At 40.3% G+C, this 15610-nt stretch overlaps 1 protein-coding gene and 1 long non-coding RNA gene across 7 annotated transcripts in view; one reads left to right on the forward strand and one right to left on the reverse strand.

The window, feature by feature from the left end:
* pdp1 (pyruvate dehydrogenase phosphatase catalytic subunit 1) overlaps nt 1–3497 on the reverse strand; it is a 39725-nt gene extending 36228 nt beyond the window's left edge. For 2 of the 6 annotated variants that reach the window (XR_011352414.1, XR_011352415.1), the window contains exon 1: nt 3073–3497. The gene's annotated coding sequence lies outside the window, so the exon portion shown is untranslated. The remainder of the gene's footprint in view (nt 1–3072) is intronic. The other 4 variants (XR_011352416.1, XM_069921916.1, XM_069921917.1 and 1 more) reach the window with 4 other exon arrangements.
* The window catches only part of LOC138755608 (uncharacterized), a 38568-nt gene continuing 26366 nt past the window's right edge, over nt 3409–15610 (forward strand). The window contains exon 1 of the long non-coding RNA XR_011352417.1: nt 3409–3568. This is a non-coding gene — a long non-coding RNA (uncharacterized lncRNA). The remainder of the gene's footprint in view (nt 3569–15610) is intronic.

Below are 15610 nucleotides of genomic sequence, written 5' to 3' on the forward strand. Positions count from 1 at the left end.
CTCTTCATTACTCCTGAGTGAAGTTGACCAACTACCTTGATGCTACAGCCAAGAAAGCTCACCAACAACTCTACTTCCTCAGAACCTATGGAAATTCAGCATGTCTCCAATGACACTTACCATTTTTTATGGATGGAACATAGGAAGTCCAGATGCATCACAGCTTGGTATGGGAACTGCTTTGCCCAAGTCTGCAGGTTTATGAATGCAACTCAGGATATCAATGCACACTGTCTATATCTCCTGTTGTCTTGTCTAATATTTTGAATGATAAAACTCATCACGGTTACTCACTTGTCTTCCCCATCCATCAGGCAGAAGATACACACGCTTAGAAACACAAGGTTTAGATTCTAGATTCAAGAATAGTTTCTTTCTTGCTGTCTTCATGAAGTCTTCTGAAGACAGTACAGGTACACGATCCTTTATCCAGAGCCCTTGGGGGACAGTGTGTTCCGAATTTCAGATTTTTTGGTCCCTCGGCTGCCTCCCCCTCAGCCACCACCCCCGACGGCCGGTCCCTTGGCCACCTCCCCGGTGTTGAACTGTTTAACTGTACTTTTCTTATATCCTGTACTTTGTCCTAGAAATACTGTACCCTGAAACCTTTGACTCAACACCATACAGTACACTGTTTTACTTTTGTACTACCTGCCATATCCACCTATATGATCACTTGTCTTAATAGTATGGAAAACAATATTTTTCACTGTACATTGAAATGAACTTGTTCATATAATGAAGGCACTTGGAGTGACTGATTTTCATGGATGTTAATGCCTCAGACATTTAAGGCTTCTTCAGGTGCATTCTTAGCGTAGAATGCACCTGAAGAAGCAAAAGCGGCCCCTTAAATTTCCGTTCAGATGGCAGCATTTAAAGCGCAACACTGGCCACCTGAAGGGCACAGCTGCACAGGCTGCGGCTCTGAGCACACTCCGGCTCCTGCCCGGTCGGTGTCAGCTGTGATCAGCAGCCTGACCCTTTAACATCCGCTTTCAGCCAGCTGCATTCAGGTGGCTGGGGGAGCCACTGAGCTGATTATCCCTCTCGCCTCAAGAGCACCTCCCGCACATTCAAGTGGCCTCAAAATAGCCGCACATTGCCTAAATGTGCAGCTTTATATACGGGGCAATTGGCCACCTGAAAGTGCCTTTAGTTACTTTTAGATGTGCAGATTCTTTACGCGCCCCCTTGTAGATAAGCAGTTAGTTCTTCGGATGGATACACGTGATGCATCAATATAGTCAAGAAAATAATTGTCAGCATTTAATTTAAGGTGAATTTGATTCAAAAAATATAATTTTCAAAATACATTTGTATTCACTGAAAAGAATTTGATATTGCTCAAGTAATTGAGATAATGAGAATGAATTTCTTTTAAAATATGAAGTTTAAGCCATTCAACAAAAATACTCCCACCATGACTAGTTTGTTTAGAAAAAAAATCATTAAGGAGCAGCATATAATGCAATTTAATTAACTGAAATTGTCTACAGAAGCTCCATAGACATTCAAAAGAGTACAAGTATACCCTGCTTTACGAAACTAGAGTGTTCCTAGGAAACGTTTTGAAAGCCAAAATGGTGTAAAGCGAAGACCCATTCACTTCTATTGGAGGCTATTTTTGTAAAAGTGAGAACCCATTTAAATCCTTTCGTAAAAGCAAACACGACTTTCTTCATAAAAGTGCATTTTTAATAAGTCGAGTATTCATAAAGTGGGGTATATCTGTACTGTGCACTGTTTTGGTTCCCTTATTTAAGGTCAGAATGGCATGGGACACAATCCAAAATAGATCCAATTCAAGGATGAGAGAGGTGTCCTAACACTGGCCAGCTAAAATAAAAATCAGATTTATATTCTTTTGGAGTTTAGCAGAATTAGGGTGCTTTTATTGAAGCACGAAATCCTGTAAGCACACAACAGATATTATTATACTTATTTGTCATAAAATACCTAGAACAGTGAGAAGAATTCTTCTGCATGCAGTCAGACACATAACCTCTGACATTCATACAAATATGTAAAATACATAATTACAGTGTATAGGGTTACAAAATGAAAATAAATACCAATTAGCACCAAGCAAGGAGGCCATGACACTAATGTGTTTCAGTTAGGAGCTTAATTGCTCCAGGAAAGATAATGTCTTTAAGCTTGTTTGAGTGCGAAAGCAAACTTTCACATTCTTAAGCCTTCTCCCTGATGGGAGAAGGGAGAACAGTGTTTCCAGGATATGGTGCATCTTTCAATCTGTTGGCTGCCTTCGATAGGCAAGAGCTATAAATGGAGGACAGAGGGGAGGGAAGTTTGTGTAATGTCCACTCCTGTAGCTTCTTCCAATCTTGAGCAGAGCAGCTACCATTCCACATGCAGCAAGTCCACTTTGTATGGGGCACCTATAGTAGTTGAGGGACACATCAAAGTTCCTGAATCTTCTATGGAAGTCGAGGCATTTTGATGTGCTTTCTTGGCCATCATATCAAGGTATTTGTCTCATCAAGCCAATATCTACTGGAGATATCTCCTGTTTCAGGACTGTTAAGCGTGAACAGGGGAAGGACTTTGCTCTCTCTGCCAAAATCAGCCCTTCATATATTTTCCCCACTGGTGGAAGAATCTCAAAGGAGGTCAAAATGACAAGGTCAGAAAATAGTCACATAAAACTGAAAGGACGAATGCATGAGGATACAAATCTTCCATGCACGTCAAGGCGAGCTCATAGAAAGATTTAAAGAGAAATGGAACACTTTTTATTTTGAGTGCTCTGAAGAACCGGCACAGAGATGAGATGAGACCTGAGGCAGATGACTGATCCTACTGAGTGGCGGGGGTCGGGTGATGGGCTGAGTACTCTGACCTGAGATATTAAGCCGAAGTCTGCAGACACAACGCCGGAGAAACTTTGCAGGTCAAACAGTGAAGTGCTGAGATTCCCCCAGACATTGACTGTCTCTCCACCCACAGATGATACCCCCCCCCTCCCCCCTCCCCCCTCCCCACTTTGTTTCCAATCATTACTGATCGCGGAGCTCATGACACAACAGCATTTGGAGATTCAAGACCCACCGAACCATCGGCGCCGCTTCCGCCAAACTCCCGCCCGCCAGCGTGCATCTCCACGCCGGTCACCGCTCGGCTCTCGGTCAGGGGCGAGCCGGCCCTAATAACGCTCACCGGCCGCAGACGGTTCGGCGCCGTTGACCCGTGCCTGAGGGGTGTGAGGAAGGACCGGGACCCACCTGAGCGTCAACCGCCCGCTGCTCGAGCAGCCCAACTCGTCACCGCCAACACCCGACGACCGTTTGACATTGACACCAGCCGCGCGCTGATTGGTTCTCATGGGAAGGGGAAACGAACTGTCCAGGCCAGATGCGTCACGTGACCGGAAACTGAACGCCGCCTCTCGGCCTGCGGGAAGCGTGAGGCGCGGCAGGACGTCGCCAGTCCCTCCTTCTCGGTATTCCGCTCCAGATGGATCCCTCTGGCAATATTGTAGATCTTAATGTCTTCTGGCTCGGACCAACTGTGGAATCCACTGCATCTACACAGCACTAAGCCCAAGGCCTGTATAGCAACAGATTGGACCTATAGTCGCTCGAGCAGCCATTCTCAACGGGGGGCCACGGCGCGCTTTAAGGGGGGAGGGGGATATCGGAGGCATGAATTAAACCTTTGTGGGGGACGTTGGTTAAAACCATAAAATAATGGGAGTGGAAGTCGGCCATTTGGCCCGTCGAGGCCGCTCTGCCATTCAGTCATGAGCTGATCCATTCTCCCACTCACCCCTACTTCCCTGCCTTCTCCCCATAATTCATGGCAGCAAATTTCAGACGTTCACTATTCTCTGGCCAAGCCAAATGAATTCCTCTGCATCTCTGTTTTAAGTGGGCGTCCTTCAATCTTGAAGTTGTGCCCTCTTGTCCTGTACTCCCCTATCATGGGAAACGACTTTGCCACATTTACTCTGTCCAAGTCTTTTAACGGACTGAACTCATTGCGTTCGCCTTCTTCACTCAATCTGGAGGTTAAATTTTAGGGTATCTTGCACGAGGGCTCCTGTCCAATTGCACCTCCAAATTTTGAATTTTCTCCCAATTCAAATCATTTTTATCCCTTCTACCAAAGTGCATGACTGTATGCTTTCCAACATTGTATTTCATTCGTCACTTCTTGTCCATTTTCCTAATCTATGTTTCTGCAGCTTCTCCTTCCTACCTATTTTATATAATCTGCAAATTTAGCCACAAAGCAATCCATTATCATTAATATACAATATAAAAAGAAGTGGCCTCAACACCAATCCCTGCGAAACATTAATGGTGACTAGTAGCCAAACAGAGTAGGATCTCCTGATTCCCACTCTCTGTTTCCTGCTGATCAACCAGCCAGTGCTCTACCCATATTAGTATCTTGCCTATTAATTCCATGCGCTCTCATTTTGTCAAGCAGCTTCATGTTCAGAGTCTTGTTTGAAATTTCAAATATACAATATTCACTGCATGCCCTCTGTCTAGCCTGTTTGTGGTTTCCTCAAAAAATTGCTTTAGCCTATCTTGTCATGTACTTCAGGTACTCTGTAACCTCATCATTGACAATCAACTCCTAACAACTTCCCAACCACCAATGTTAGACTAATAGGTCTATATTTTACTTTCTCCTGCCTCCTTCCTTTGCCAGAGTGTCCTTTGCAATTGTCCAGTCCTCCGGAACCATGCCAGAATCATGAAAGATGATTACTAATTCCTCCACAATCTCTATATCTACTTCTTTCAGAACGTGAGGGTGAATTCCATCTGGTTCGGGAGACTTAGCTACTTTTAGACCTTTCAGCTTCCCAAGCACCTTCTCTCTGGTGACTGTAGCTGCACTTACCTCTTTTCCCTCACACCCTTGAAAGTCAGGTAAACTGCTAATGTCTTCCACAGTAAAGAATGATACAAAGTGCTCATTCAGTTCCTCTGCTATTTCCTTGGCTCCCATTATAATTTCTCAAACATTTTCTTTCACTCCTATATCTACTCTTGCCCCCTTTTTAAGTCATAATATACTTTAAAAAAGCCTTAAAAAAAATACTTAAAAAAAAGTTAGTATCCTTTTTGATATTTGCTGGCCTCCTTTCAAAGTTAATTTTTCCTTCCTAATGGCCATCTTAGTATGCTTTTAAAAGCTTCTCATTACACTCTTCCCACTAATTTTTGTTTCCTTTATGCCCTATTTTTTTTCACTTTGGCTTTGATTTCCCTTGTCAGCCACAGTTGTGTCATTTTTTTCATTCACATATTCTTTTTTGGAATATATCTTTCCTGCACCTTCCTTATTTCTCGCAGAAACTCCAGCCATTGCTGCTGTGTCCTCCTCCCTGCTGGTGTGCCTTTCCAATGAACTTCTTACAGTTCCTCTCTCATAACTCTGTAATCCCCTTTATTCCACTGGTATACTGATACATGATTTTAGTTTCTCCCTCTCAATCGCAGAGCAAATTCTATCATATGATCTCTGCTTCTGAAGAGTTCCTGTGTTATTATGCATGTAAATAAGAACTACTTTTCTCAGAATGCCATTCATATAGTTGGGAAGAAACTGGAAGTGGAATATGACATGAGTTGCAGGCATTGTTGCTGGAAATTCTTGAAGCATCTCAAGAAAAATAAAATCGGTTAAGTGTTAAACCCAAGTAAAGTTTTCATCTGTTTGCTATTTGAGATAACCCTCCATGCCGAATGCCAGACGCCCACCACATTCTTGTAGGCCACAGACAGCAGATTCCTCTCCTCAGTGCCTTGCTCGGTCACTGCTTTTATGTCATTGTACCTCTCGCCCAGCTTGGCTTTCCCTATGACTCACTCTGCTTGACTGCAAAAGGTAGTGGACATAGCACAGGATATCACAGCCAAAACCCTCCCCACTATTGAGAACATCTGCAGGAAACATTTCTGTTGGAGGGCAGTAGCAATCGTCAAGGGCCCACACCACCCAGCACACGCTCTGTTCTTGCTGCTGCCATCAGGAAGGAGGTTACAGGTGCCACAAGACTTGCAGCACCAGGTTCAGGAACAGCTGCAACCCCTCCACCATCAGACTCTTCAACAATAAACTCAATTAGGGACTCGTATAAGGACACTTACTTTTTCACTTTTTTTTTCTCTATATATTGCAGTCAATTTGTTTACATTTCTTTATTTGTACTTTGAGCACAGTTTTTTTTGCACCACCAATAAGTGGTAATTCTACCTTGCCTGCAGGAAAAAGAATCTCAGGTTTGTATGTGATTTATATATGTACTCTGACACTAAATTTGAATCTGACCATCCTTCTTTTCTGAGGCTCAGAGCCGACCACAGTACTCTTGGTCTGGCCGCTGTCTTGCACAGATAGGTCACTCCCCACCACCACCAAAAGGGTATACATGTTGCTGAAGGGAATGGCCACAGGGGTGCTCTGCAAGGACTGCCTATTCCCCTTCCCTCTCCTAACTGTCACCCAAATATCTGCTTCTTGCCCTTTTGGTGCGACTTCTCCTTATAGTTTCTATCACCTCCTGTGCCTTCTGAATAATCTGGAGTTCATCCAGCTCCAACTCCTCAACATGGTCTGAAAGGGTAAAGAACTTCAAATTCCTGGGTGTCAACATCTGTGAAGATCTCTTCTGAGGCCCTCATGTCGATGTAATCATGAAGAAGACTTACCAGTGACAAAACTTCGATTGGAGTTTGAGGAGATTTGGTATGTCACCAAAGACTCTTGCAAATTTCTACAAGTATACCATAGAGAGCATTCTGACTGGTGGCATCACTGTCTGGTATGGAGGTGCCAGTGCACACAAGAAAAGTCTGCATAGAGTTGTGAACTCAGCCAGTGCCTTCATGGGCATGTCTTCACTCCATTAAGAGCAAGAGGCAGTGTCTCAAGAAAGCAGCCTGTATCCTTAAGGACAATCATCACCCAGACCATGCCTTCTCACTGCTACCATTAGGAATGAGGTATAGGAGTCTGAAGACGAATATCCTACAGCACACAAACAGATTCTTCCCCTCTGCCATGAGATTTCTGAATAGATAATGAGCCACAGACACTACTTCACTTTTTGTCTTTTGCTCTAATTTATTTCGTTTTTTAAGAAATGTAATTTATAGCAATTTTGCTCCTGTAATATTACTGCAAAACAACAAATTTTGTGACTTATTCATGACAATAAATTCTGATTCTGAGTTGCAGCTGGATGCACGTCTTACAGATGTTGTCATCAGAGATGATTACACTGTCCCTGGTTTCCCACATGCTGCATTTCGAGCTACCATTCCCACTATCTACTCTGGTTAGCTATGCAAAGATCTTATCTGACTTTACCTGTAGCATGTCCTCGGACTCTTCTCGCTGAAACATCTCGGGCCAAAGTTTTGCACTCTACTCTTGCACTGGGCCACACACACACTGGCCTAGAATGACCTAGATAAATATGGAATTTTCTTTTAATATTTTAGTTTGAACTTTTTGAGTCTTACATGCATTCACATTCAAAATTCATCTACAATATATTAATAATCATGTTGCATGATGGCTTTTAAAACCCAAATCTAATCTTCCCTTCCCCTCCCCCCAAAATAGAAAAGATGATAAGAAATCCCCAAAAAGAAATCAAAAAATAATAGAAAGGTATGTTTTAGAACTATCATCCAAACTAGAACAATATATTTTTCTTGAGTTTACCAGGTCCAGGCAGCGTCAGTACGAATTTCCTAAATATGAAAAAGGCAAGTTAAAATTAAAACATTATGTTATCAGGTTTCATTATACTTTATTTTACAGTATTGCATCTCATTATATCTTATTATTACATTAAACAGTCAATAAAATGGAATATTAATATTTTCAGATTATTCCTTGATTCAAAATGACTGTTTGACTGACATGGAACCAGCTTTGACTATGAATTGCCCTGTTTGTTCTATAACTTTCAATTCCACTGAAGGACGATGACATTTCTGGTTATGTGAAACACCTCAAGCAAATACACACAGATCTGCAGGAGAGATTTAATGGCCTGTAACTCCTCAGTATCCCATATTGGATATTGGATCCATTTGAGGAACAATCCACCGACGTTGACAGAGAAATTCAAAAAAGTTTGATTTATCTTCAGAGTGATATAATAGATTTCCAAAACTATGGGGAAAGGCTGAAATATTATTCACTACCTTTCCCTAAACATAATTAATTGAATGTGGATTCTGCAAGATAGTTTCCTTGACAAAATCCAGGAACAGAACTTAATATCACACAAAAATGTGAGCTTTGACGATCCAATTTGAGATCCTGAAAAAAAATTAATTTTGGGCAATGTTTTATTAAATGGATTAAATTATTATATTTATGTCCTGATGCTTCAATCTTAACTAATTTACAACAATCAAAACCTTTTAATCTTCAATGGGGTAATTGCCAAGGTTATCCTTTAAGTCCATTACTGTTTGATTTGTTCTTAAAACTGTCATCAATTGCCTTTCTTGAGTGCAGAGATTTTTCATGGATTTACAGGAAAGGTATTGAACATAATGTTTCCTTATATACAGATGATATTTTGCTTTTTACCATTTATATTATCCATGCTATTTCAATTTAATCAGTTTTCAGGGTATAAGCTGAATCTGCATAAAATTGAACTTTTACCCTCAAGATTTTTTAGTTTTCCTTCCAAGATTGTGTGAGATCAATTCATGAGCCTCTTTTTAAGGAAAAAAAATTCTACTTAAACAGGTTAAATTATCCTTAACGAGATGGTCACCTAAATCAATTTCTATTTTCGGTTGTATTAATTCTATTAAAATCAACATCGAATCAAAATTTTGTATCGTTTGAATCTATACCAATTTTTATTCCTAAGTCTTCTTTTGATTCATTTGATTCGCTTATAACTTCTTTTATATGGCAAGGAAAGTGTCCCTGCATGAATAAAGTTCATCTTCAAAAATCTAAAAGGAATGGTGGTTTGGCATGTCCTAATTTCAGATTTTATTATTGAGTGGTTAATATATGTAACTTCATTCTTTTGTTACAATTTTATAATTGAGTTGACCACCACATATGAATAGAAATATAACTAAATTTTGCTAAAATTATTTCCATTCTGACAATTCTTAGATCTTCTCTGTCCTCTTTTTTATATAAATTAACTGACAACTTGATCCTTAAACACAATTTGAGAATATGGGCACAATTTAGAAGATTTTTTGGATTTCAGAATTTCTCCCTTACTAGCCCTATTATATCTAATTACCTTTTTTCAACCTTCTTTGCAAGACACAACTTTTAATGAGTGTAGAAGAGATCTTCAGAGATGTTGACACCCAGGAATTTGAAGACCATGTTGAGGAGTTGGAGCTGGATGAACTCCAGATTATTCAGAAGGCAGAAGAGGTGACAGACAAAAGCAATAAGGAGACAGTCACACCAAAAGGGCAAGAGGCAGGTAGTTGGGTGACATTTAGGAGAGGGAAGGGGAATAGGCAGTCCATGCAGAGCACCCCTGTGGCCATTCCCTTTAGACTCTTCTCGCTGAAACATCTTGGACCAAAGTTTTGCACAGATTGGGTATTATTGAGGAAAAAAAAATTGTATCTTTTGAACAATTGGTTGTAAAATTTAACTGATCTTAAACTCATTTTTAAAGATATATACAAATTAGGCATTTTGTTCAAGCTCAGATTCCTAATTTTCCTGCAATTCCTGAGGTGAATATTCTTGATACATTTTTTGAACTCCAACCTCCTTATAAATGTTTAATATCTCTTATTTAAGACAAATTGGCTAGTCTAAGGCAAGCCTCATTACTTAAAATCAAGAATGCCTGGGAGCAAGATTTGAACGTTTTCATTGCCCAATGAGGTTTGGAATTAATTTTTAAACTGATTAACACTACATCCCTTTGTGCATGGTATTGCTTGCTGCAATTCAAAGTGGTTCACAGAGCACATATGTCGAAAGTTAAATTGTCTCATTTTAATTCCAACATCAATCCCTGATGTGACAAATGTAAAACAGGCGATGCCTCTTTAATTCACATGTTCTGGACCTGCCCTAGCTTAGAAAAATTTTGGAAGGAAATTTTTCAAGCATTATTGGTAATTCTCAATTTAAAACGAACCTGATCCTTTAATAACTCTTTTTGGAACACTCCGTGGTGATGATATTTTTCTAACTTCAATGTTGCATTCAAACTTTTTCTTTGTTGATGGCCAGACGTCTAATTTTGTTTAAATGGAATGATAGTACTCCACCTGTATATCCAAAATGGCTAAGGGATATTATGTTGATTTGGAATTTTGGTATTGTGCTGTCCCCCTCCAAGACTATGCCACTTGGATTTTTGAGTGTTAATCCTCAATCTTGCTTCGAGGCAGGGATTTAGAAATTATTTCTTGTTATATTTTATTGTAGCATCATGGTTGTGCTATTGCACTTCTGAATTTGACAATGATTGTAACATTTTTTCCTAGTCCTGTAGCACATTTCATAATTCTATTGTTTAAATTTTTATTGAGAAGTATATTTTTTAAAAAGCTTGCATACACAGGAACATCAGGCTCAAGGATCTCACTAAAAATTTTCATTATATGGTAAAACCCCTGTTATCTGAGATTCAATCAACCGACAAAAAAAATCAGCGGAAAATAAAAAAGGTTATAAAAAAAAAAGGTAATTTATAATTGACGTGCCTTGGCTGTTAGTTCGCTAATCATGCCACATGCAATTTCAAGCAATTGGAAAATTCATTTATCCTGCATCTACCAATCCTCATGTGCCAGATATCAGGGGTTTTACTGCATAAGAATTACTTTTCAAAGTTCTTTTTATTTAATTTGGACATCCTGGAGCTTATTTTAAGGCCCCTTAAGATAAAGGACTCTTATGGATGATACAAAGGTTGGAGGAGTTGTGGATGGTGCTGAAGATTGTTGTCGGTAACAAAAGGATATAGACAGGATACAGAGTTGGGAGATGGAGTTTAATCTGGATCTGTGAGATGATGCATTTTGGAAGGTCAAGCAGAAAGCTTGAGTACAAGATTAATGGTTGGTTACTTAGGAATGTGGATGAACAGAAGGACCTTGGGATCAAATCCATACATCCCTCAAAGTCGCTGTGCAGGTTAATATGATAGTTAAGAAGGCCGATGGGATTTTCAGCTTCATTAATAGGAGGATTGAGTTCAGGAGTCGAGAGGTTATGTTGCAACTCTACAAATCTCTGGTAAGACCACACTTGGAGTATTGCGTTCAGTTCTGGTCACCTCATTATAGGAAAGATGTGAAAGCTATGGAGAGGGTACAGAGATTTACCAGGATGTTGCCTGGATTGGAAAATAAGTCTTATAAGGCAATTAACCAAGAGATAGCTGAGGCATTTAAGAACAGAATGGCAGTTGTCGTGGGGACTTTAACTTCCACCTAGATTGGGAAAATCAAGTTGGTCGAAGTAGTCTGGAGGATGACTTCATAGAATGGATCCGTGATAGTTTTCTTGAGCAGCGTGTTAAGGAACCAACAAGGAAGAATGCGATTTTAGATCTAGTATTGTGCAAGGGTTGCGGGTAAGGTGCTCACTGTACTGAAGCTGTGCCGTGGTATTATTATAGATCAAATTGCCATTGATCAATACTGGCAGTAGAGCCGCCGCTCCCAATGATCAGGGTCTAGGAGTGTGGGTATACTCCCGCATACAGTGGTACTAGATCAGCCTCCGACAATCAAGGGTCCAGGAGGGTGTGTAGAACCTGGGCTTATAGGGTGCAAATATCTACATCGCTTGTGTGAATTAATTGTCTATTGTTTAACCGCGCGTTTTTATTCATGTGTGTTATATTCCCGCTACAATTTTCCCACACTCTTCTATTAATTGTTGTGTAATAAAGTTACATTTGATTGCAAACTCTTGTGTCCAGACAAATCTCTATTGGAACCCACAGAACTTGAAACTTTCTCAACACATCATCCATCCTTCTGAAGTCAAATATCCTTGAATATTAAGTGACAACTTTCTGCAACCATGACTATGTAATACATATCACATTATATCTATGCACCTTGTCTAATTAGTTCATCTACCTCATTGCTGATGCTTCATGCAGAGAAATAAAGCTGATAGCTTTCCTTTTATGCTATTTTTAATTATCCTCCTTGTGGCACTTGTATCTGCAATGTCATCCTGCTTAGATTCCCAAGACAAGTAAATTCCATTTTAATTTCAAGCTTGCTTCTTATTTCAAAACCAAACTAGGCCAGTGTTCGAAATAATTCATGTGATAGGGTGGGCGATGCAATTAAATCTCTAAATTTGCACCCATTTGAGGCAGATTAAATTTAGCGAGTGTCAGGTCTGAAGTGGAAATTCTTAGATACCTGAACCACAGATTTAGTTCAAAACAGTTGAGTGCATAGCAAGAATTGGCTGGAGTGGATGGTTGACGCCAAACAGAAATTGTGACCATGGGAGTGATGTGGCATCTCGTTGAAAGACAAGATCTTGGTCATCGGATATGAGGTTCAATGTGAGTGTATTGTCATATACGTAAGTACAATGCACCAAAATGCTTATTAGATGCTCTTGGTGATGCTATTAACAGTACAGTGTGGCAGTCACCTGAGCTATCTTCTGAACGATCTTCCAAAATGTCATTAACAGAATTATGTTAGGTAAATTATGATAGCTTTAGAGTACAAATCTTGTGGTCCATCTTTATATTGAGATCATTTGGGTGAGGACCAGCACTGAAACATGCTAACATTACATCAGCTGGATCTTTAGTAAAGTTAAAACATGAACCATATTTTGAACAATACACATTTATTACATGTAATACATCAAATTTCATTCATATATGTAGTTCATATAACCAAACTGATTGTTACCGAGTTTTAAAAAAATACAATGTACTGCAACAAATATTGCCAGAAAACTTCAAAAATTATACAGCATGGAACTGTTTCCATTTCTCCACAGTTTGAATTTACCCATAAGAATATAGGAAGCAGACCTGTCCAGAATATAGGAAGCAGACCGGTCCAGTCTGGTCTGCTATTCAGTGAGATCCTGTGTAAATGTTTGTGAATGTGTAAGTCCTGCACTTCCTTATATTTAGCTACTATAATCCAAGAATGAACTCTGATAGACCACCAATTTCCTACAGATTTGCAGCAGTGTTTAGACCTGGTTCAGGTTCAGAAACTCCATTCATCTAATGGAGAGGAACAGTTGCAAGGGAGAGAGATAAACTTACATCAATAATATTTTTAGCACTTTCGTTATTGCAGACATAAAGAAGAAGGAGGCCAGGAAGCAGTCAGTTTTGCAAATTTTATTCAGAGCATAATTCAAATATTTAACCCACTGCATTGAATAAAATGTAAACTAGTATCAAAACCTTAGCAGCCCACGTGGGTACATGGATGAAAAGGATGAAGGGGGAAAAGGTGTAGGAACTCCGTGTGCTGAGCGGCATCAATGAAAGAAAAATCAGTGTTAAGTCATGATTGTGCAGAGGAAGGACGGAAGATGAGGATGGGCTGGGAGGGGCACTGATGAACTAAGGAGGGGTGAAGGATGATGGGGTGGTTATTCCTCTAGCTCCCAGCCCCTTCCCATCCCATCTTTCACTGCCCTCTGTCCTCTCTCCCATTATCTCTCAGCTCCTTTCTCTTCTTCCTTCTCCCACCTGAATTCACCTGTTAGTCTGTGTTCCTCCCCTTCTGCCCCCTATCCCAACCTCCTTACCTGATTTTCGCCACTCTTATTGACTTCCTATTCCTTTCCATGGATGCTATGTGACCTGAGTTGCTCCAGCACTTTTATCTACTGTATTAGTTCTCCAGAGTCTGGAGGCTTCTTGTTTAATTTCATACAGAGTGAAGCTGGAGATGTAAAGGTAAAGGTTCCATTATTGTCATGTAATGTAACATACATGAAATTCTTTCATTTCTGATGGAGAGGTGATAAGGGGAAACAAAGGCTACCAATACTAAAATCTGATGAGTAAAGAAGGTGATAATAGTGATTTAATGGGAACTATTAGGGGAGAGGAGAATGACAGATTAGACCAGGTGGAACTGACTGTTGGTGAAATGTGAGTGGAAGAGGATGGAACCAGAAGGGGTAAGGGAATGAGATTGAATGAAGGGCTGGGTAGGGATATAGGAAAGGGCAAAAAAATATAGGTACATGGTAAAAAGTCACCAAATCAGTGACTGGTCTCCCAGTACCAAAAGACCACAATCCTGTATTTATTGAATGTTGCATTGCACTCGAATGAAGTACATTCACACAGTTCAGTAGGATCTCATGTAATCTCTAGTAACAGAAGCCAATTGCTGCCCAAGACTGTAATGGAACCTAATCCTCTATGAGTTGTTCCTGACCTCATTCTGGGGTGAATACTTGAAGGTCAGTCGGTTCATCAGGATAATTATAGCTCATCTCCTTTTCATTGGCGTCATCTGGCCAATCTAGTCTCTTTCCCTTGGAGAGCGAGATTTGTATCTGCAATTTAAAATGTGATAATTCGGGCATTGTGCATAATTAGCAAACAGAGGACAGTGGATTGGATGTAGATTTGTTACTTGAGCTGATCTGGAGAGGGTTGGATTGGTGATTGCAGTGGATGCCGACTTAATTGGATTTTATGATTCTGATTAATCCACAGCAGCTCAGATTGGATTTGGATTGGTGACTTCAACTGACCTATTTCAATAGTCAGGGTGGTACTGCACAGACCCTTGGTGCTCTGCCCCCCATATTGCTCTTGGCTTGCGCACACCTATGCTTAGCAGATTCCTGGCATTCCCAGTAACTCCCTGCCAGTTTAGAAGGGCAAGTGATTTTTGAACAGTTTCCCTCAGGAAGCCTCGTTAGTTTTTTCTGTGACGTTATCCAGAGATGGAAGACTACTTGATTATTTTGCAGCAAGCTGGTTAATTTCAAAGAGGTTAAAGAAGGGCTCAAGACTAAAAGGGGAAAGATCAAGTGATATGTGATAGTGAGTTATTAACTACTGTTTCTCAAAAAAATGTTTTACGAGGGAATGATGCAAATAAAACAATCTCAGACTCCTGAAATGGCTGAAAGTCCTACTAATGAGAAGAAACCTAAAATGTTGTCTTGCTAGATTTTTTTTTGTTGCGCTATGCCAATGGAGAATCTGTGACAAAAAATATTACAATGTAATTTTTAAATTGGTTTCAAATGGCTCAACAGAATATTTTTGAATTTTCAGAAATAAACAGCACACATTATGTTCATTTGCATCAAAGTTTCTGTGACCTAAGAGAGTTAAGCACGAAAATCTGTAGTTTGCACAAAAATGCTGGAGAAACTCTAAAATACAGACCCGCTGGCAAGAGATGAAAAATGGATGGGGTGGGAGGGCACAAGAGAAATAAAATGAGGTGATGGGGAAGGGGATTGCTCTCTGAAGGAAGGGGATGGAAGAAATCAGCAGGGGGGAATAGAGGGTTGGGAAGGTCATTGGGAGAGGTGATTGGTAGGGGAGGTCGGGGGGGGGGGGAGCTGGAGTGGGACAGGGCCAGATGGGAGTTGTGTGGAGATGAAAGGGCCT

The sequence above is a fragment of the Narcine bancroftii genome, chromosome 2 (genome assembly GCF_036971445.1).
Source record: "Narcine bancroftii isolate sNarBan1 chromosome 2, sNarBan1.hap1, whole genome shotgun sequence".
Taxonomy (NCBI): Eukaryota; Metazoa; Chordata; class Chondrichthyes; order Torpediniformes; family Narcinidae; genus Narcine; species Narcine bancroftii.